Consider the following 24,188-nt stretch of genomic DNA (forward strand, 5'->3'; position numbering starts at 1 on the left):
CATGAGAAGTGTGGGAGGTGGGCAGATTAGAAAGGGTAGTGAGTGGTGGGATGAAGAAGTAAGATTATTAGAGAGAAGAGACACATTTGGACGAGTTTTGCAGGGAAATAGTGCAAATGACTGGGAGATGTATAAAAGAAAGTGGCAGGAGGTCTAGAGAAATGTACATAAGGAGAAAAAGAGCAAATGAGAGTTGGGGTGAGAGAGTATCATTAAATTTTAGGGAGGATAAAAAGATGTTTGTGAGGCCTGGGTGTGGAAATGGAGCTGTGGTTTTGGTGCATTATACATGACAGCTAGAGACTGAGTGTGAACGAATGTGGCCTTTGTTGTCTTTTCCTAGCACTACCTCGCACACATGCGGGGAGAGGGGTTGTCATTTTATGTGTGGCAGGGCGGCAACAGGAATGAATAAGGGCAGCATGAATAATGTACATGTGTATATATGTATATGTCTGTGTATGTATATATATGTATACGTTAAACTGTATAGGTATGTATATGTGCATGTGTGGACGTGTATGGCTATACGTGTGTATGTGGGTGGGTTGGGCCATTCTTTCATCTGTTTCCTTGTGCTACCTCGCTAATGCGGGAGACAGTGACAAAGTATAATAATATAATAATAATATGTAGAGGCATTTGGATGAGTTTTGCAGGGAAATAGTGCAAATGACTGGGAGAAGAATAAAAGAAAGAGGCAGGAGGTCAAGAAAAAGGTGCAAGAAATGAAAAAGAGGGCAAATGAGAAATGGGGTGAGAGAGTATCATTAAATTTTAGGAAGAATAAAAAGATGTTTTGGAAGGAGGTAAATAAAGTGCGTAAGATGAGAGAACAAATGGGAACATCGTTGAGAGGTAATAACAAGTAGTGGTGATGTGAGAAGGGGATGGAGTGAGTATTTCGAAGGTTTGTTGAATGTGTTTGATGATAAGAGTGGCAGATATAGGGTGTTTTGGATGAGGTGGTGTGTGAAGTGAGAGGGTTAGGGAGAATGATTTGGTAAACAGAGTAGAGGTAGTAAAAGCTTTGTGGAAGATGAAAGCCAGCAAGACTGCGGGTTTGGATGGTATTGCAGTGGAATTTATTAAAAAAGGAGGTGAATTTGTTGTTGACTGGTTGGTAAATATATTTAAAGTATGCATGACTCATGGTGAGGTGCCTGAGGATTGGCAGAATGCATGCATAGTGCCATTGTACAAAGGCAAAGGGGATAAAGGTGAGTGCTAAAATTACAGAGTATAAGTTTGTTGAGTATTCCTGGGAAATTATATGGGAGGGTATTGATTGAGAGGGTGAAGGCATGTACAGAGCATCAGATTGGGGAAGAGCAGCATGGTTTCAGAAGTGGTAGAGGATGTGTGGATCAGATGTTTGCTTTGAAGAATGTACGTGAGAAATACTTAGAAAAGCAAATGGATTTGTATGTAGCATTAATGGATCTGAAGAAGGCATATGATAGAGTTTATAGAGATGCTCTGTGGAAGGTTTTAAGAATATATGGTGTGGGAGGTAAGTTGTTAGAAGCAGTGAAAAGTTTTTATCGAGGAAGTAAGGCATGTGTGCGAGTGGGAACAGAGGAAAGCGATTGGTTCTCAGTAAATGTAGGTTTGCGGCAGGGGTGCGTGACGTGTCCATGGCTGTTTAATTTGTTTATGGATGGGGATGTTAGGGAGGTGAATGCAAGAATTTTGAAGAGAGGGGCAAGTATGCAGTCTGTTGTGGATGAGAGAGCTTGGGAAGTGAGTCACTTGTTGTTTGCTGATGATACAGCGCTGGTGGCTGATTCATGTGAGAAACTGCAGAAGCTTGTGACTGAGTTTGGTAAAGTGTGTGAAAGAAAGCAGGGTAAATGTGAATAAGAGCAAGGTTATTGGGTACAGTAGGGTTGAGGGACAAGTCAAGTGGGAGGTAAGTTTGAATGGAGAAAAACCGGAGAAAGTGAAGTGTTTTTGATATCTGGGAGTAGATATCTGGGCATAGATATCTCGGAGTTTATTTTGACAGTGGATGGAACCATGGAAGCAGAAGTGAGTCACTGGGTGGGGGAGAGGGCGAAAGTTCTGGGAGCATTGAAAAATGTGTGGAAGGCGAGAACATTATCTTGGAAAGCAAAAATGGGTACGTTTGAAGAAATAGTGGTTCTAACAATGTTATATGGTTGCGAGGCGTGGGCTACAGATAGAGTTGCGCGGAGTAGGGTGGATGTGTTGGAAATGAGATGTTTGAGGAAAATACGTGGTGTGAGGTGGTTTGATCGAGTAAGTAATGAAAGGGCAAGAGAGATGTGTGGTAATAAAGAGTGTGGTTGAAAGAGCAGATGAGGGTGTTCTGAAATGGTTTGGTCAAATGGAGAGAATGAGTGAGGAAAGATTGACAAAGAGGATGTATGTGTCAGAGGTGGATGGAACAAGAAGTGGGAGACCAAATTGGTAGGTGGAAAGATGGAGTGAAAAAGATTTTGAGTGATCGGGGCCTGAACATACAGGAGGGTGAAAGGTGTGCAAGGAATAGAGTGTATTGGAACGACGTGGTATGCCAGGGTTGACATGCTGTCAATGGATTGAACCAGGGCATGTAAAGCATCTGGGGTAAACTATGGAAAGGTCTGTGGGGTCTGGATGTGGAAAGGAGTTGTGATTATGGTGCATTACACATGACAGCTAGAGACTGAGTGTGAACGAATGTGGCCTTTTTGTCTTTTCCTAGCGCTACCTCGCAGGGGGTTGGGGTGGATGCTATTTCATGTGTGGCGGGACAGTGAGGGGAATGGTTGTAGGCAGCAAGAATGAATATGTAAATATGTATATATGTATATATACATATTATATATATATATATATATATATATATATATATATATATATATATATATATATATATGTGGGCATGTGAAGCGTTTGGGGTGAACCATGGAAAGCTGTGTAGGTATGTATATTTGCGTGTGTGGACGTATGTATATACATGTGTATGGGGGGGGTTGGGCCATTTCTTTCGTCTGTTTCCTTGCGCTACCTCGCAAACGCGGGAGACAGCGACAAAGTATAATAAATAAATAAATAAATATATATATATATATATATATATATATATATACAGAAAAGAAGAGAGAATGTTGGGGTGAAGAGAGTGGTGAGAGTAAGTGAACTTAGGAAGGAGACTTGTGTGAGGAAGTACCAGGAGAGGCTGAGTACAGAATGGAAAAAGGTGAGAACAAAGGACATAAGGGGAGTGGGGGTTGGAATGGAATATATTCAGGGAAGCAGTGATGGCTTGCGCAAAAGATGCTTGTGGCATGAGAAACATGGGAGCTGGGCAGATTAGAAAGGGTAGTGAGTGGTGGGATGAAGAAGTAAGATTATTAGTGAAAGAGAAGAGAGAGGCATTTGGGACGATTTTTGCAGGGAAATAATGCAAATGACTGGGAGATGTATAAAAGAAAGAGGCAGGAGGCCAAGGGAAAGGTGCAAGAGGTGAAAAAGAGGGCAAATGAGAGTTGGGGTGAGAGAGTATCATTAAATTTTAGGGAGGATAAAAAGATGTTTTGGAAGGAGGTAAATAAAATGCGTAAGACAAGGGAACAAAGGGAACTTCAGTGGAGGAGGTTAATGGGGAGGTGATAACAAGTAGTGGTAATGTGAGAAGGAGATGGAGTGAGTATTTTGAAGGTTTGTTGAATGTTTTGATGATAGAGTGGCAGATATAGGGTGTTTTGATCGAGGTGGTGTGCAAAGTGAAAGGGTTAGGGAGAAAGCCAGCAAGGCAGTGGGTTTGGATGGATTGCAGTGGAATTTATTAAAAAAGGGGGTGACTGTATTGTTGACTGGTTGGTAAGGTTATTTAATGTATGTATGACTCATGGTGCATAGTGCCATTGTACAAAGGCAAAGGGGATAAGAGTGAGTGCTCAAATTACAGAGGTATAAGTTTGTTGAGTATTCCTGGTAAATTATATGGGAGGGTATTGATTGAGAGGGTGAAGGCATGTACAGAGCATCAGATTGGGGAAGAGCAGTGTGGTTTCAGAAGTGGTAGAGGATGTGTGGATCAGGTGTTTGCTTTGAAGAATGTATGTGAGAAATACTTAGAAAAGCAAATCGATTTGTATGTAGCATTTATGGATCTGGAGAAGGCATATGATAGAGTTGATAGAGATGCTCTGTGGAAGGTATTAAGAATATATGGTGTGGGAGGAAATTGTTAGAAGCAGTAAAAAGTTTTTATCGAGGATGTAAGGCATGTGTACGTGTAGGAAGAGAGGAAAGTGATTGGTTCTCAGTGAATGTAGGTTTGCGGCAGGGGTGTGTGATGTCTCCATGGTTGTTTAATTTGTTTATGGATGGGGTTGTTAGGGAGGTAAATGCAAGAGTTTTGGAAAGAGGGGCAAGTATGAAGTCTGTTGGGGATGAGAGAGCTTGGGAAGTGAGTCAGTTGTTGTTCGCTGATGATACAGCGCTGGTGGCTGATTCATGTGAGAAACTGCAGAAGCTGGTGACTGAGTTTGGTAAAGTGTGTGGAAGAAGAAAGTTAAGAGTAAATGTGAATAAGAGCAAGATTATTAGGTACAGTAGGGTTGAGGGTCAAGTCAATTGGGAGGTGAGTTTGAATGGAGAAAAACTGGAGGAAGTGAAGTGTTTTAGATATCTGGGAGTGGATCTGGCAGCGGATGGAACCATGGAAGCGGAAGTGGATCATAGGGTGGGGGAGGGGGCGAAAATTCTGGGAGCCTTGAAGAATGTGTGGAAGTCGAGAACATTATCTCGGAAAGCAAAAATGGGTATGTTTGAAGGAATAGTGGTTCCAACAATGTTGTATGGTTGCGAGGCGTGGGCTATGGATAGAGTTGTGCGCAGGAGGATGGATGTGCTGGAAATGAGATGTTTGAGGACAATGTGTGGTGTGAGGTGGTTTGATCGAGTGAGTAACGTAAGGGTAAGAGAGATGTGTGGAAATAAAAAGAGCGTGGTTGAGAGAGCAGAAGAGGGTGTTTTGAAGTGGTTTGGGCACATGGAGAGGATGAGTGAGGAAAGATTGACCAAGAGGATATATGTGTCGGAGGTGGAGGGAACGAGGAGAAGAGGGAGACCAAATTGGAGGTGGAAAGATGGAGTGAAAAAGATTTTGTGTGATCGGGGCCTGAACATGCAGGAGGGTGAAAGGAGGGCAAGGAATAGAGTGAATTGGAGCGATGTGGTATACCGGGGTTGACGTGCTGTCAGTGGATTGAATCAAGGCAGGTGAAGCGTCTGGGGTAAACCATGGAAAGCTGTGTAGGTATGTATATTTGCGTGTGTGGACGTATGTATTTACATGTGTATGGGGGGGGGGGTTGGGCCATTTCTTTCGTCTGTTTCCTTGCGCTACCTCGCAAACGCGGGAGACAGCGACAAAGTATAATAAAAAAAAAAATAATAATGACTCATGGTGAGGTGCCTGAGGATTGGCGGAATGCTTGCATAGTGCCATTGTACAAAGGCAAAGAGGATAAAAGTGAGTGCTCAAATTACAGAGGTATAAGTTTGTTGAGTATTCCTGGGAAATTATATGGGAGGGTATTGATTGAGAGGGTGAAGGCACGTACAGAGCATCAAACTGGGGAAGAGCAGTGTGATTTCGGAAATGGTAGAGGATGTGTGGATCAGGTGTTTGCTTTGAAGATTGTATGTGAGAAATACTTAGAAAAGCAAATCGATTTGTATGTAGCATTTATGGATCTGGAGAAGGCATATGATAAGAGTTGATAGAGATGCTCTGTGGAAGGTATTAAGAGTATATGGAGTGGGGGCAAGATGTTAGAGGCAGTGAAAACTTTTTATCGAGGATGTAAGGCATGTGTACGTGTAGGAAGAGAGGAAAGTGACTGGTTCTCAGTGAATGTTGGTTTGCGGCAGGGGTGTGTGATGTCTCCATGGTGGTTTAATTTGTTTATGGATGGGTTTGTTAGGGAGGTGAATGCAAGAGTTTTGGAAAGAGGGGCAAGTATGCAGTCTGTTGTGGATGAGAGAGCTTGGGAAGTGAGTCAGTTGTTGTTCGCTGATGATACAGCGCTGGTGGCTGATTCATGTGAGAAACTGCAAAAGCTGGTGACTGAGTTTGGTAAAGTGTGTGAAAGAAGAAAGCTGAGAGTAAATGTGAATAAGAGCAAGGTTATTAGGGATAGTAGGGTTGAGGGACAAGTCAATTGGGAGGTAAGTTTGAATGGAGAAAAACTGGAGGAAGTGAAATGTTTTAGATATCTGGGAGTGGATTTGGCAGCGGATGGAACCATGGAAGCGGAAGCGAATCATAGGGTGGGGGAGGGGGCAAAAGTTCTGGGAGCGTTGAAGAATGTGTGGAAGTCGAGAACATTATCTCAGAAAGCAAAAATGGGTATGTTTGAAGGGATCGTGGTTCCGTCAATGTTATATGGTTGCAAGGCATAGGCTATAGATAGAGTTGTGTGGAGGAGGGTGGATGTGCTGGAAATGAGATGTTTGAGGACAATATGAGATGTGAGGTGGTTTGATTGAGTAAGTAATAATAGGGTGAGAGAGAGGTGTGGTAATAAAAAGAGTGTGGTTGAGAGAGCAGAAGAGGGTGTTTTGAAATGGTTTGGTCACATGGAGAGAATGAGTGAGGAAAGATTGACCAAGAGGATATATGTGTCAGAGAGGAGGGAACGAGGAGAAGTGGGAGACCAAATTGGAGAGGGAAGAATGGAGTGAAAACGATTCTGAGCAATTGGGGCCTGAACATGCAGAATGGTGAAATACGTGCATAGAATAGAATGGTTTGGAATGATGTGGTTTACTTCGGGTCGACATGCTGTCAATGGACTGAACTAGGGCATGTGAAGTATCCGGAATAAACCATGGAGAGGCCTGTGGGACCTGGATAGGGAGCTGTGGTTTTGGTGCATTACACAACAGCTTGAGAATGAGTGTGAGTGGATATAGCCTTTTTTCGTGTTTCCTGTGAGGTGGGATGGTACCGAGAATGAAGACAAACAAGCATGAATATGTATATATGTATATGAATATCCCTGGGGATAGGGGAGAAAGAATACTTCCCACGTATTCCCTGCGTGTCGTAGAAGGCGACTAAAAGGGGAGGGAGCAGGGGGCTGGAAATCCTCCCCTCTTATTTTTTTTTAATTTTCCAAAAGAGGGAATAGAGAAGGGGGCCAGGTGAGGATATTCCCTTAAAGGCCCAGTTCTCTGTTCTTAACGCTACCTCGCTAACGCGGGAAATGGCGAATAGTTTGAAAGAAAGTATATGAATATGTATATGCATATATGTATGTATATATACAAGTGGATGGGTCTTTCTTCATCTGTTTCCTGGCACTTCCTCGCTAATGCAGGAAACAGCGATCAAGTATAATTCAGACATGACTGCATTCCTACATTCACTGCAGTTACCTACCTTTCATATTCCTCCCTGCATTTCTTCTAGTTCATCTTCTGGCTTGCCATTACTTTTACCTCTACATTCTTCCTTGCACCATGCCTCCACCGGACTCCTGGCCGAAGTATTCTGATGAAACGCTTGATGACCATGGTACGTACCTGCAAAATGTTCAGTTTTATAGCAAAATCAATGGATATAATTACAATACATCCAGGCTGTTATATTTGAGTAATAGTCATAAGGAAACATAATGGATGGGATTGTGTCATTTTGTTGTATATGTGGATTGTTTCTAGCGTAGGAATATCAGTAATTGCCATTTTGTCGGAAAAAGTATGTTTTTTTCTTCCAGAAACTTCATATGATTTGACGTTATCAATATTTTTTCTCCCTTTTGCAGGATTGGTTCTGCTTGAGACCTTCAGGAGAGCAGTGTTGATGATGGCACCCACTCTGAGGAAGAAGGTTCAAGTGTTCTCCATGGAACATAAATGTCCATCTCATCAGGACTTCATAAAGGAGGAGTTGGGGGTGCTCCCTATGGTTACACCCCTGGTATCATATGTACATTGTCATGTTTATCCCCACCAGAAATCTCTCGACAACAATAGCATCAGCTGGATGGGCAGGAGTGAAGATGAGAGCGGAGCAATTGGTTGCAAGAAGATACTAATCAATTTTCCTCTTTACGTTGACAGATTGAACAGCAACAGCAGCAGCAGCAGTAAGGGGAGGATGAGAGTTTGGCACGAGAATGAAGCAAGAGTGTGGGGTACAGGGGATGCTAATTCTATTTGTGTTTACAGACTGAGAAGCAGCAACAGTGGCAGCAGCGGCAGCAGCGGAGTAGCAGGAAGGGAGTTGGTTTGGGTGGGAGGGGGGTGGAGGAGGGTGGGCGGGGGGTGCGGGAAGGTAGGCAGGGGGATGGGTGGGTGGGGGGGTGGGGGGCAGGGGGGTGGGGGAGAGGGCAAGGGGGGAGGTTTGGGAGGGGGGTAGGGGAAGAAGGGAGGGGGTAGTAGGAGAGTGGGAGGTGTGAGAGGGAGGGAAATAACCCCCCATGCTCTACCCCCACTGCTGCAGCAACAAGAGCAGCAGCAGCAGCAGGTTTAGGTAGTGAGGGGGTGAAGGTAGTGGTGGTCTGGTATAGCAGGTAAAGGGTAATAATAATCTTTGCTTTCAGTATGAACACTTCCACCACCCTACAGCAGCAGCAGCCACTGGAAGAGAGAGACAGAGTACTAGTCATCTTTGCTTTTAGCTTGACCATCAGCAACAAATCTGCTGAGAACATCAATATCTAATGGTCTTGCTTTACATCTTTCAGATTGTGAAGTGGCTGTGAGAGGGAGGGAGAGAGAGAGGTCCAGGAAACAGGCTGCAGTGATGAGAAGACCCAAGAATACATTTGATGTATACATTTGATGTAAAAATGAAAAGATCAATAAAAAAATGAAAGGGAGATACATATTTCATTGATCCACAGTACAATGAACTTAGAAAAATACTTATGAAAGCACTGATCAGAAAAATGAGTCTTTGATAGATACTTATGAACTAAAGCCAAGTATTGGAGTTATTTATGAAGAAATTTAATACAATGGGACTTAGATGAATTCTTGAGTTATAAATACTTAGGATAAATTCAACATACTTATATTGTGTAAAGATTAGCCTCCTACTTAAGTCTAACTTATATAATTAACTAATTTCTTAGTATAAAAGAGACACAGTAATGTGTGAGAGCTCAAGTCCCCATTATGTCATCATTTACTGACTTAGTACTTTATTGAAAGTTTATAGCAGGTTTTATCTTACAAATTTACTTAATTACATGCCATTATCTCTGGCAGTTATCAAAGTTATTCTATTTCAACTTGAGTAAACCTTAGTGTGCTCCTTTCCCCACTTATTCTCAGTGATGGGCAATCTCATAGCCTGTAAATTTATAATCATCCCCTGTAATTAATGTGCCATTAGACATCTTATGGGATAATTTAATTGTAATGCCCATGTAATTAGCTTCCTTATGTACTTCTAATGCTTCCCTAATAGCATCCATTAGGTAACTTCAACATTCTGCTATGGGATCTCATAAGGTGATTACTCCCTCAGTCTTACTGCAGCTGCCCTTTAATCAAAAATAGCCAGCTCACTTGTAGTTTAAGCTGCTAAGCATGTATGTCATTTGGTGCAAGGGAGTTAATGAGACAGACAGCCAAATATCTTTAAAATTTCTTCATTGGTTTTTCTTTAAGCTGTTTAGGATATAAGTGCTCTACAGCCAATTTCCCTAATCTTTATTATTTTGGAATTCATACAAAATGTACTTTTAGCAATATGAAGCATTTTTACAGACTTCAGTGATTTTTAACAAGATATACAAATTCAATGATCCAAGTTTCTTCAGTGCAACTGCATACAGATTTACATTGCAGAATTTCCTTTTTCATAAAGCACTGTAGAAAGACTCATCTTTACAACCATTCCCTCATCGTTGCATAATGCATCCTGTATAATTTTACAAGTGACAATGTACATCTTAAAAAAAATATACACGAATAAGGTGTCAAGGAATAACATACACCAATTTCATTGTTAGATAGCTAGTAAGGCGGTTAATTCAAAATGATCTATCAAGGCAAGGGTTACTTGGGGAAAAAAAATTCATATTGGTTTCATTTACATGTTTTTTAACACATTCCTTTTCTTTGGCTTGGTACAAGATTAGATAGCAGGAAAAGCTTTATTATTTGGCTCGGATATGCAAAATCACTGGTTCCACAAAAGGTCCCCCAAGATATTTCACTGGAATTACTTTAATGACGTGAAAATATATAAATTGATCAGTATTGGACCAAAGATCAGTGCATCTCATGTAGTTTAAAGCCATTCATACAGGATCATCTTTAGCTGCCATTGTCTGTCCCCAGGATCCCCTTGCACAACACAGAGGGGAGGGGACCACCAAATAAAGAGGTATTGTGGTGATATGTAGTCATCCTTGTGAGGAAAGTAAACAATGGAGGAGTAAATGTACAGCATCTTCAGTGGGGAAGCTGCGTCTTGGACATGCAGGACCTTGCAATATTTCCAAAGGGAACTTTGGTAGAGTCCAGAACACACAAGATTTAATAATTTTCATATTTGAGGAGTTTAGTTTCAAGTGGACATGTGCCTGGGTTGGAATCATTGCCTATTAAGCCATCAATTTGTAAATAATCTATGTTTTGTCAATATACTGCATTTCTAGGGTAGGGAAGAGGGTACTACAAGTACAGTTTACAGCGATTGAGAGCAGAATTGGGTTTGTCAACATCGCAACAAGATTTCCTGTTCAATTCTACCAGAAAAATTCTACAAGCATAGAGGATAAAAGTAAACAAGGTGGATAAAAGTCTGGTTACTGTATGCTTTTCCACAGTGAAATATTAGAGCTTTCCAGTCACTTAAAATCTACATTATAACTTTTACTCAAACTATCATCCTTGTTTCTGGATGGCAGACAATATGAAGTGGTTTTTACAATTGATTTATACAACAGAATAATGACATTTAATCTTAAAAATAGTTTTTGATGCAAAATACAAACTGTCGTCATTGCCATCATTCAATGACGACAACTAAAGCTTTATCCAACATGTTACATGCTTCCCTGAACAAAAGAAAAATTGCCACTTTCTCTTCCTAACACAAATATCTGTCCTCACCATCATTCACCTTTTGAATTTACCTCCAAGAATGTAGAGGTAAAACTTGGTATGGTTAGCACAGTTACATGAGTGACGCATGGTGAATGAAAAGCAATTTTGTCATATCTCCTATATAAAGATATGTAAATTAATTGATAGGCAGGTAAAAGAAAGACTTGTGGATGTTCATGTGCTGAGAGGGGCAGCTGGAGGGATGTCTGATCACAATCTTGTGGAGGCAAAGGTGAAGATTTGTAGAGGTTTCCAGAAAAGGAGAGAGAATATTGGGGAAAAGATAGTTTGGAAAAGTAGCTTGGAAAGGAGACTTGTGTGAGGAAGTACCAGGAGAGATTAAGTGTAGAATAGCAAAAGGTGAGAGCAAATGACGTGAGGGGAGTGTGGGAGGAATGGGATGTATTTGGGGAAGCAGTGATGGCTTGCACAAAAGATGCATGTGGCATGAGAAAGGTGGGCCAATCAGAAAGGGTTGTGAGTGGTGGGATGAATGAAGTAAGGTTGTTAGTGAAAGAAAAGAGAGGCGTTTGGACGATTCTTGCAGGAAAGTAGTGCAAATGACAGAGATGTATAAAAGAAATAGGCAGGTGGTCAAGAGAAAGGTGCAAGAGTTGAAAAAGAGGGCAAATGAGAGTTGGGGTGAGACAGTATCATTAAATTTCAGGGAAAATAAAAAGATGTTTTGGAAGGAGGTAAAAATAATGTGCATAAGACCAGAGAACAAACGGGAACATCGGCAAAGGGGGAGTTAACAAGTAGTTTTTAAGCAAGGAGGAGATGGAGCAAGTATTTTGAAGGTTTGTCGAACGTGTTTGATGACAGTGGCAGATATAGGGCGTTTTGGTCGGGGAGGTGTGCAAAGCGGTACAGGGGCTGAAAAAGAGGGCAATTGAAAGATGGAACGAGTGTGTCTGTAAACATCGGGATAATGTTTCGGAAAGATTTAATATTTCATGAAAACAAAGCAACTGGGAACTTCAGTGAAGGGGCCAATTAGGTGGTAACAGGAAGTGACGAGAGATCGAGTATTTTGAAGGATTGCTGAATGTTTGATAAGGCGGCAGAAGTAGGCTGTTTGGGTCAGGGAAGTATGTGAAGTGATCCGGCCATGGAAAAGAGTTTGGCGAAATAAGAAGAGAAAGTGAAAGCCTTACATGTGATGAAACATAGCAAGGTAGCGGAAGTGATGATATTGCAGATGAATTTCTTATGACAGGACGATTGTTGTAGATTGTTTAGATAGGATTTCCAATGTACGCATGGATCATGGAGAGGTCCCCAAAGATTGGCAGAATGCATGTATAGTGCCACAATGTAAAGGCATGTGGGACAAAAATAGAGTTTTCAAAATACAGAGGTACAAGAGGTTTGTTAAGCATGCGTGGTAAGCTGTAAGGAAGAATGGTGACAGATGGCAAAGGCAGGTACAGAACAGCACACTGGGGAAGAGCAACATGGTTTCCCAAGTGGTAAAGGATCTATGGATCAAGTGTTTGCATTAGACTGTGAAAAACAAATATGGGTATGTGGCATTTATGGATATGGATAAAGAATTTGATAAGGTTGACATACTTTGTGGATGGTCTTACAAATACTTGGTCTAGGAGGAAGCAGCCAGAAGCAATGAAAATCTATGATGGGTGTAAGGTACATGTGTGTGGGTGGGTAGGAAGAAAGGAAAGCGGTTCCACATGAAGGTTTATGTTATGGGTCTGGAGTGTCACTATGACTGAAGTGGTAGGAAGATAAATACAAAGGTCTTGAACAGAGGGGCAAGTATGCATTCTGTAGGTAGTGAGGGCCTGGGAAGAGATTCAGTTTGCCGATGACACAGCAGTAATGGCAGATTATTAACTGAAACTGCACAAGCTGGTGACCGAGTTGGTATTGTGTGTTAAAGACGGCAGTTGCGAGTAAATGTCAATAATTGCATGGTTATTAGGTTTAGTAGGATAGAGGGACAGGTTTGCTAGGGTGAAAGTACGAATTGAGAAGATTTGAATTGTCTCAGTTACCCGTGTGGTGTGCGCGTGCATGCATACATGCATGGGTATGTGTGCTCATGCATACGTATGTGTACATGTGCATGGATATGTGTGCATGCATGCATACACATGTGCGCATGCATGCATACATGCACACGTATGTGCACATGCATACATGCACGCATAAGTGCGCATGCATGCATACATTCACGCATGTGTGTGCATGCATCCATACATGCACGCATATGTGCACATGCATGCATACATGCACGCATATGTGCGCATGGATGCATACATGCACGAATATGTGCGCATGCATGCATACATGCACGCATATGTGCGCATGCATACATGCACGCATATGTGCGCATGCATGCATACATGCACGCATGTGTGCGCATGCATGCATACATGCACGCATGTGTGCGCATGCATGCATACATGCACGCATATGTGCGCATGCATGCATACATGCACGCATGTGTGCGCATGCATTCATACATGCACGCATGTGTGCGCATGCATTCATGCACGCATGTGTGCGCATGCATGCACGCATATGTGCGCATGCATGCACGCATATGTGCGCATGCATGCACGCATATGTGCGCAAGCACACATACATGCATGCATGCTTGTGTGCATGTGCATGAGGGGAGGGGCAAGAAACAAGAACGAACTTCTTATACCAAGAGCTGCAATTACTACACTATACTTCTACAGTCTATCCCTTGCTACTTTTCAATTAGAAAATATTTTACTACATACAGTGCACTAATACATCCACTGCAATCTATGCTACAATACACATGCAGTATTAATGAAATTAAAAAAACATGCACAATATCATATCTAAATTGATAAACCATAGTCGTCAGTCAAGTCAGTCCATCAAACAGCTGTTTGTTTCTGCCGGAGTCATTACACACAATACCAAGCAGTGAAAGTAATCAAGATGAGAGATGGTGCATTTCAGCAAAGAAACAGGGATGTTCTGGCCGAGTGAAACAAAGCTCAAGGATAAACAGTAAGAATGGTTTGGAAATGCCATTGCAGTAAATTCAGGGGTTGGTGAGTGGATAAGATCCAAGGCAGTAGCAGCATTACTCCTGAAGTTGTGGAGCCATTTGAAAGAATAAGAAATTGAATTCTAGAATGATGTGGGTTGATTATTATTGCTCATGCACCTGGCAACATGAGTTTGGAAGTGCATGTTAAAGAAACTGATCAAATGTGAATAAAAGCAAGGTTATTAGCTTTGACGGAGTTGTGAATGTGAATGAAGAAAAATTGAAGGTGAAGACTGGACATGGCAGCAAATAGAAACGTGGAAATAAAGGGAATCATAGGGTGGGTGAGGGTGTGAAAGTTCTGGGAGTGTGGAATGTATGGAGAGAGAGATCATCTAGGAGGGAAAAAATGGTTGAAAGAATATTAGTTCCAGCAACGTTATATGGATAAGGGTCATGGAGTATAGATAAGGATGTGCAGAGGGTGGTGGATGTGATGGAAATGAAATGCTTCATAAGAACAATATGTGGTGTGAGGTGGTTTGATTAAGCAAGTAATGAAAGGGTAAGAGAACTGTGATAAGAAGTGTGGTTAAGGGAGCTGAAGAGGGTGTGCTAAAATGGTTTGGGTATATGGAGAGAATGAGTGAGGAAAGGTTGACAATGAGGATATATGGGCCAAAGGAGTATGGAACAAAAGAACAGGAAGACCAAGTCAGAAATGGAAGGATGGAGTGAAAAGACTAAGCAATCAAGGCCTGAACATTCAAAAGGGTTAAATGAGTGTACAGGATAGAGTGAACTGGAATTATATGGTATACTGGGGTCAACCTGCTGTCAATGGATTGAACCAGGGCATGATTGAGCAAGTAATGAAAGAGAACAGATAAAAAATGTGGATGAGACAGCATATATGGAGAGAACAAAAGGAAAAGTTGACAACGAGGATATATGGGCCAGAGGTGGATGGAACAAGGAAAATGCAGAGACCAAATTGGAGATGGAAGGATGGAGTGAAAAGATTTTGAGCAATCAAGGACAGAACATTCAAGAGGGTTAAATGTGTGTGCAGGATAGAGTGAACTGGAACTATGCGGTTTACTGGGGTCAACCTGCTGTCAATGGATTGAACCAGGGCATGACTGAGCAAGTAATGAAAGAGTAAGAACAGTGATGATAAAAAGAGTGGTTGAGAGAGATGAAGAGGGGATGCTAAAATGGTTTGGATATATGGAGAGAACAAGAGGAAAGGTTGACGAGGATATATGGGCCAGAGGTGGATGGAACAAAGAGAACGGGGAGACCAAGTTGGAGATGGAAAGATGGAGTGAAAAGATTTTGAGCGATCAGGGCCTGAATATACAAGAAGGTGAAATGCATGCAAGGAATAGAGTGAATCGGAATGATGTGGTATACCAGGGTGGACATGCTGTCAATGGATTGAACCAGGGCATGTGAAGTGTCTGGGTTAAACCATGGAAAGGTCTGTGGGGCCTGGATATGGAAAGAAAGCTGCAGTTTCAGTGCATTATACATGACAGCGAGAGACAGTGTGAACGAATGTGGCCTTTTTGTCTGTTCCTGGAGCTGCCTCACTAGATGGGGGAAATGGTATTTCATGTGTTGCGGGGTGGCAAAAGGAAATGGATGAAGGTGGCAAGTATGGATATGTACATGTGTATATATGTATATGTCTGTATGTACATACATATATATGTTGAAATGTATATGTACATGTGTGTGGGTGGGTTGGGCCATTCCTCGTCTGTTTGCTTGTACTACCTCGCTAATGCGAAGAGACAGTGGTTAAGTATAATAAATACATATATATTTTCAGAAGTATCTAATCTCATGCCTTGAAAGCCATTTTCTATTGAATGCATTTTGTTCAATAGACACTCAAATCTTGCAATTAATATTGGTCTCCCTTAAAACAATTTTCAATATATATTAACCAATTACCACAAATCATTTGTTATATCCACAGCAGTACCAACAATGCTATTGAAGAAAATTTCTTTTTCCAAATTGCTGGTGTGCTACACAGTGTACCTGAAAGTCAATGCTAAATATTAATTTCTACAACTGAGCAACAGAAAGTTAAATCAACTATTCAACAAAGTTCAAGAATGTTTTCTTCCATAATTTAATTTTCAAATCAAATCTTTAATATATAGACAAGATCATTTTTATGTGCAAGAAAATGCTCTCTAAGCTCTGTTAAGTATGTTTTAACATAAGCCCTGCTGGACCATATCTATGATAGTCTTCATTGCATTTACAACTATTTAAGAATCATCTTTCGATGAACTTCCATGCAAGTAAAAATTTTATTCTTGCTGGATTCATTTTATAGATTTATCACTAAATCCTCAAGTATTTGGAAGACTGGTAAACTAAACTAAACTTACAGTTATACAAAAGCATACTTCTATTATCAACTAAGTTCTCTCGAGTCTATGATGACCATGTAAAGTATCTTCAAACATAAGCAACACTGGACCATATCTATGAAAGTCTCTCGATCGCATTTACAACTATGATTCAAAAATTATCTTTTAATGAACTTTTATGCAAGTAAAAATGTTATTCCTCATTCAAAAATTATCTTTTAATGAACTTATTTTCTATTTTTATATATTTTGCTTTGTCGCTGTCTCCCGCGTTTGCGAGGTAGCGCAAGGAAACAGACGAAAGAAATGGCCCAACCCACCCCCATACACATGTATATACATACACATCCACACACGCAAATATACATACCTATACATCTCAATGTACACATATATATACACACACAGACACATACATATATACCCATGCACACAATTCACACTGTCTGCCTTTATTCATTCCCATCGCCACCTCGCCACACGTGGAATACCATCCCCCTCCCCCCTCATGTGTGCGAGGTAGTGCTAGGAAAAGACAACAAAGGCCCCATTCGTTTACACTCATTCTCTAGCTGTCATGCAATAATGCCTGAAACCACAGCTCCCTTTCCACATCCAGGCCCCACACAACTTTCCATGGTTTACCCCAGACGCTTCACATGCCCTGATTCAATCCACTGACAGCACGTCAACCACGGTATACCACATCGATCCAATTCACTCTATTCCTTGCCCGCCTTTCACCCTCCTGCATGTTCAGGCCCTGATCACTCAAAATCTTTTTCACTCCATCTTTCCACCTAAAATTTGGTCTCCCACTTCTCCTCGTTCCCTCCACCTCCGACACATATTTCCTCTTGGTCAATCTTTCCTCACTCATTCTCTCCATGTGCCCAAACCATTTCAAAACACCCTCTTCTGCTCTCTCAACCACGCTCTTTTTCTTTCCACACATCTCTCTTACCCTTACATTACTTACTCGATCAAACCACCTCACACCACACATTGTCCTCAAACATCTCATTTCCAGCACATCCACCCTCCTGCACACAACTCTATCCATAGCCCACGCCTCGCAACCATACAACATTGTTGGAACCACTATTCCTTCAAACATACCCATTTTTGCTTTCCAAGATAATGTTCTCGACTTCCACACATTCTTCAAGGCTCCCAGGATTTTCGCCCCCTCCCCCACCCTATGATTCACTTACACTTCCATGGTTCCATCCGCTGCCAGATCCACTCCCAGATATCTAAAACACTTTACTTCCTCCAGTTTTTCTCCACTCAAACTTACCTCCCAATTGATTTGACCCTCAACCCTACTGTACCTAATAACCTTGCTCTTATTCACACTTACTCAACTTTCTTCTTTCACACACTTTACCAAACTCAGTCACCAGCTTTTGCAGTTTTTCACATGAATCAGCCACCAGCACTGTATCATCAGCGAACAACAACTGACTCGCTTCCCAAGCTCTCTCATCCACAACAGACTTCATACTTGCCCCTCTTTCCAAAACTCTTGCATTCACCTCCCTAACAACCCCATCCATAAACAAATTAACCATGGAGACATCATACACCCCTGCCGCAAACCTACATTCACTGAGAACCAATCACTTTCCTCTCTTCCTACACATACACATGCCTTACATCCTCGATAAAAACTTTTCGCTGCTTCTAACAACTTGCCTCCCACACCATATATTCTTAATACCTTCCACAGAGTATCTCTATCAACTCTATCATATGCCTTCTCAAGATCCATAAATGCTAAATACAAATCCATTTGCTTTTCTAAGTATTTCTCACATACATTCTTCAAAGCAAACACCTGATCCACACATCCTCTACCACTTCTGAAACCACACTGCTCTTCCCCAATCTGATGCTCTGTACATGCCTTCACCCTCTCAATCAATACCCTCCCATATAATTTACCAGGAATACTCAACAAACTTATACCTCTGTAATTTGAGCACTCACTCTTATCCCCTTTGCCTTTGTACAATGGTACTATGCACGCATTCCGCCAATCCTCAGGCACCTCAGCATGGGTCATACATACATTTAATAACCTTACCAACCAGTCAACAATACAGTCACCCCCTTTTTTCATAGATTCCACTGCAATACCATCCAAACCTGCTGCCTTGCCGGCTTTCATCTTCCGCAAAGCTTTTACTACCTCTTCTCTGTTTACCAAATCATTTTCCCTAACCCTCTCACTTTGCACACCACCTTGACCAAAACACCCTATATCTGCCACTCTATCATCAAACATTCAACAAACCTTCAAAATACTCACTCCATCTCCTTCTCGCATCACCACTACTTGTTATCACCTCCCCATTAGCGTCCTTCACTGAAGTTCCCACATGCTCCCTTGTCTTACGCACTTTATTTACCTCCTTCCAGAACATCTTTTTTATTCTCCCTAAAATTTAATGATACTCTCTCACCCTAACTCTCATTTGCCCTCTTTTTCACCTCTTGCACCTTTCTCTTGACCTCCTGTCTCTTTCTTTTATACATCTCCCACTCAATTGCATTTTTTCCCTGCAAAAATCGTCCAAATGCCTCTCTCTTCTCTTTCACTAATAATCTTACTTCTTCATCCCACCACTCACTACCATTTGTAATCAACCCACCTCCCATGCTTCTATGCAAGTAAAAATGTTATTCCTCCTAAACTCATTCTGTAAGAATGACTCATCACTAAATCCTAAAGTATTTGGAAGCCTGGTAAATAAACTAAACTGGCACTTACATACAAACATACTTCTATTATCAACTAAGTTCTGTCGAGTCGGCAGTGGTCACGTGTGTTTCTTGCTGCTGCTGCTGCTCCATATCATGCACTAAGGCCATTCCACATTCGTACAGAAGACACCTGGAAAATAAGTCAACAATGAAAAGAGCTTAAACTACGTGCAAGGAGCACTGCTACTGCTATCAAGTTATAACTCACATATAATAATGCACCTATCATTTGTTGCCATATATATGTACCCACCCAATGCTGTAATTCTTACATTAACAAGTACACCAACATGAGCTTGCTACATCATCATCTCTTACCTAATCGCCAAATATTTTCATAGTTTCAGATGCTAAAAGCTACCAAAACTAAGTTCTCACAAATATAATAAAAATCAGAAAACACAGCCTCAGCAGTACATACACAAAAACAAAATCAAGAGTTTATACCTATCTAATTGCACAGATTGTGATTTTCCAAATCTTCAAGCCTCACCTACATGTGGACTGCAAGCACTATGTCCATAAACATATAATCTCTCCTTGTCACACACAACACTAAACACTTGGCTCACACATCTCATTCTTTGCAACTCTATTTTCCTGCAGTAAGCACTATGAGTTAGCCCTGCCTTTTAGCACAATGGTAGGATCAATAGATATTAGAAATAGTTATGAACATTATGTAGTAGTAGGAGATACGAGCATTAGCTGGAAGCATTAGACAGAAGCAGTATACCACATCGTTCCAATTCACTCTATTCCTTGCACGCCTTTCATCCTCCTGCATGTTCAGGCCCGATCACTCAAAATCTTTTTCACTCCATCTTTCCACCTAAAATTTGGTCTCCCACTTCTCCTCATTCCCTCCACCTCTGACACATATATCCTCTTTGTCAATCTTTCCTCACTCATTCTTTCCATGTGACCAAACCAATTCAAAACACCCTCTTCTGCTCTCTCAACCACGCTCTTTTTATTTCCTCACATCTCTCTTACCCTTACATTACTTACTCAATCAAACCACCTCACACCACATATTGTCCTCAAACATCTCATTTCCAGCACATCCACCCCCCTGCGCACAACTCTATCCATAGCCCACGCCTCGCAACCATACAACATTGTTGGAACCACTATTCCTTCAAACATACCCATTTTTGCTTTCCGAGAAAATGTTCTCAACTTCCAAACATTCTTCAAGGCTCCAAGAATTTTCGCCCCCTCCCCCACCCTATGATTCACTTCCGCTTCCATGGTTCCATCCGCTGCCAGATCCACTCCCACATATCTAAAACACTTTACTTCCTCCAGTTTTTCTCCATTCAAACTTACCTCCCAATTGACTTGACCCTCAACCCTACTGTACCTAATAACCTTGCTCTTATTCACATTTACTCTTAACTTTCTTCTTTCACACACTTTACCAAACTCAGTCACCAGCTTCTGCAGTTTCTCACATGAATCAGCCACCAGCGCTGTATCATCAGCTAACAACAACTGACTCACTTCCCAAGCTCTCTCATTCACAACAGACTGCATACTTGCCCCTCTTTCCACAACTCTTGCATTCACCTCCCTAACAACCCCATCCATAAACAAATTAAACAACCATGGAGACATCACACACCCCTGCCGCAAACCTACATTCACTGAGAACCAATCACTTTCCTCTCTTCCTACACGTACACATGCCTTACATCCTCGATAAAAACTTTTCACTGCTTCTAACAACTTGCCTCCCACACCATATATTCTTAAAACCTTCCACAGAGCATCTCTATCAACTCTATCATATGCCTTCTCCAGATCCATAAATACTACATACAAATCCATTTGTTTTTCTAAGTATTTCTCACATACATTCTTCAGAGCAAACACCTGATCCACACATCCTCTACCACTTCTGAAACCACACTGCTCTTCCCCAATCTGATGCTCTGTACATGCCTTCACCCTCTCAATCAATACCCTCCCATATAATTCACCAGGAATACTCAACAAACTTATACCTCTGTAATTTGAGCACTCACTCTTATCCCCTTTGCCTTTGTACAATGGTACTATGCAAGCATTCCACCAATCCTCAGGCATCTCACCATGAATCATACATACATTAAATAACCTTACCAACCAGTCAACAATACAGTCACCCCCTTTTTTCATAGATTCCACTGCAATACCATCCAAACCTGCTGCCTTGCCGGCTTTCATCTTCTGCAAAGCTTTTACTACCTCTTCTCTATTTACCAAATCATTTTCCCTAACCCTCTCACTTTGCACACCACCTCGACCAAAACACCCTATATCTGCTACTCTATCATCAAACACATTCAACAAACCTTCAAAATACTCACTTTATCTCCTCACATCACCACTACTTGTTATCACCTCCCCATCAGCCCCCTTCACTGAAGTTCCCATTTGCTCACTTGTCTTACGCACTTTATTTACCTCCTTCCAAAACATCTTTTTATTCTCCCTGAAATTTAATGATACTCTCTTACCCCAACTCTCATTTGCCCTCTTTTTCACCTCTTGCACCTTTCTCTTGACCTCCTGCCTCTCTTTTATACCTCTCCCACTCATTTGCATTTTTTCCCTGCAAAAAAAGAAGCAGTAGGTTGGAAAATTAAGCAGGAATATTAAGTAAACACATTAAGCAATAGTAGTTGGTAGGAACACTAAGCAGGAGCCTCTGAAACACTGAACCAGAGTTCCCTCTGCCAATGGCCTGTTAAGACTGAGGCAGCAAATGGTAAGAATAGCACTGGATTCACCAGTTATGAAAAGAACTATGGATGGTGGTACCTAGCACTGTTTATACTGTAGAGTAAATGGTCCAACAATGTTAAGTTCTTTTAAGTATATATTTTCATTAAATTCCTTTATATATATATCTATGATAAAGCTATTTATAATCTAATTTGATATACAATAATAAAGAAAAACACACACTATCCCTTTAAAGCCATTACTCTGATGTGGTTCGGGCTTGTAGAAAAAGCTAAAGGAGTTTACAAGGAAAGTATAATTAAGGGGGTTGGTGTGAGGATCATCATCAGTGACCTGAAGAAATAGATTAGAGGAGTACTGGAGGGAAAAAATGAGGCAAGAATGTGTGGAATGGTATCTGTGGGAAGCATGTAAAGAAAAAACGAGTGGAAACTTTAGCCATCACCATTCCCTTGTAGAGTTTTGAGGGGAATGGTAGTCAGAGAGACATATCTATAGGAACATGAATCTGGAAATTTATCTACCAGAAGCAAAATTTCATAAAAGTATGATGTGTAATCCAATCTTTGCTGACTACATGACAACCTCAATTAATGCCAACATCCTAAAATTTCAAAAAAGTTATAAGTGAGAAATACCATGAGACTGACAAAAATGGCAAGAGTAAATGAAGCTAGGGGAGTGATAGAATTGGGAGGTATTTAAGGGAGCAGTGTTGGCATGTGCAAGTACAAGGTGGGAGATGGGTAGGTGAGAAAGGGTAAAAAGTGGCGAGATGAAGTTACAAGTGAAAGCAAAAAGGGAAGTTTATGGGAAACACTTACAAGGAAAAAAGTACAAACGATTGAGAGATGTATCAGAGAAAGAGGTCGAAAGGAAGGTGAAAAGGCTGCAGATAAATGAGGGCTGAGGTGAGCACCTATCAGGAAACTTCAGGGTGAATGAGAGTTTTTGGAAGCTCAAATGGTACGAGGAAAACAAGAAAACAAACGAGAACTTCAATGAAAGGGGAAAATGAAGCGGTGACAGGTAGCAATGAGATGAGATGGAATGAGTATTTTGAAAGATTGGTTAAATGTGGGTGATGAAAGGGTGGCTTATGTAAGGAGTTCAGGTCAAGGAAGTATGCAGTACGTCATTGTCATGGAAAGGAGTTTGGTGAAACTAGTATGCAAGTCTTGCACAAGATGAAATGTGGCTTATCATCTGGAGACGATGGCATTGCATTTGAATTTCATATAGAGTTGACTGCTGTAATTTGGTTCATTAGGATTTTCAATGTATGGATGGATCAAGAGGAAGACCTGAGGGTTAGTGGAATGCTTGTATAATGCCACTGTACATCAAGGAGACAATGTTGAGTTTTCCAAATTCAGAGGTACAAGATGTTTGTCAGTTGTACCTGGCAGTTTGTTTGTAAGTGGTGACAGAGAGGGTGAAGGCAAGTACAGAGCAGCAGAGGAAGGATGAACAATATGATTTCATAAGAGGCAGAGAATGAATGAATCTGGTGTTTGCTTTAAAGGATGTGTGTGAAAGAAACAATTGGAGAAACGAGAATTTGTATATAGCATTTACGGATCTAGGGAAGAATATGATGGGGCTAATAGAGATGCCTTGCATAAGTTCTTACAAACTACTCCAAGAGGAAAGTTGCTGTAAGCAGTGAAAAGTTCTAATGAAGGTTGTAAGGTTCATGCAAGAGTAGGGAGAGATGAAAGAATTGTTCCAGTTGAAGGATTGTTTATGACAGGGGTCGATAATGTTATGTAATGTTATCATGGCTGTTAAATTCACCTATGGATGAAGTATTGAGGGAGGTAAATGCAAGGGTCTTTGAGAGAGGGGCATGTATGCAGTCTGTAGCAAGCGAGGACCTGGGAAGCAAGTCATATGTTTGGTGATGACAAAGCACTGGGAGCAGATTGCAATTTGAAACTGCGCTTGTTGTTGAAAGAGTTCAGAAGTGTTTATTAAAAGAGAAATAGTAAATGTGAATAAGAGTAAGGTTATTAGGTTTAGCTAGGTTAGGGACAGAGATTGTTGAGGTGTGAATCTGAATGGAGAAAATTTGGAGGAGTGAAGTATTTCAGATACCTTGGAGTGGACATGGTAACAAATGGACCCATGGAAACAAAGAAAATATTAATTTGGAGAATGACAGGATGTGTGTAGGAATTGTAGGGGACATGGACAAGGGAAAG

At 41.2% G+C, this 24,188-nt stretch overlaps 2 long non-coding RNA genes across 6 annotated transcripts in view; one reads left to right on the top strand and one right to left on the bottom strand.

The window, feature by feature from the left end:
- The window catches only part of LOC139762969 (uncharacterized), a 69,881-nt gene extending 50,518 nt beyond the window's left edge, over window positions 1-19,363 (bottom strand). Inside the window, exon 1 of one of the 5 annotated variants that reach the window (XR_011715903.1) lies at window positions 19,271-19,363. This is a non-coding gene — a long non-coding RNA (uncharacterized lncRNA). Of the gene's footprint in view, window positions 1-16,518; window positions 16,538-19,270 lie in introns of those variants that run through there. The other 4 variants (XR_011715896.1, XR_011715908.1, XR_011715897.1 and 1 more) reach the window with 4 other exon arrangements.
- On the top strand, window positions 4,893-8,849 carry LOC139762978 (uncharacterized). Its single transcript, XR_011715924.1, has 2 exons — window positions 4,893-7,540; window positions 7,791-8,849. It is a non-coding gene; the product is annotated as an uncharacterized lncRNA (long non-coding RNA).
- Window positions 19,364-24,188: the final 4,825 nt, after the last annotated feature.

Source organism: Panulirus ornatus, chromosome 45 (assembly GCF_036320965.1).
Source record: "Panulirus ornatus isolate Po-2019 chromosome 45, ASM3632096v1, whole genome shotgun sequence".
Classification (NCBI taxonomy): Eukaryota; Metazoa; Arthropoda; class Malacostraca; order Decapoda; family Palinuridae; genus Panulirus; species Panulirus ornatus.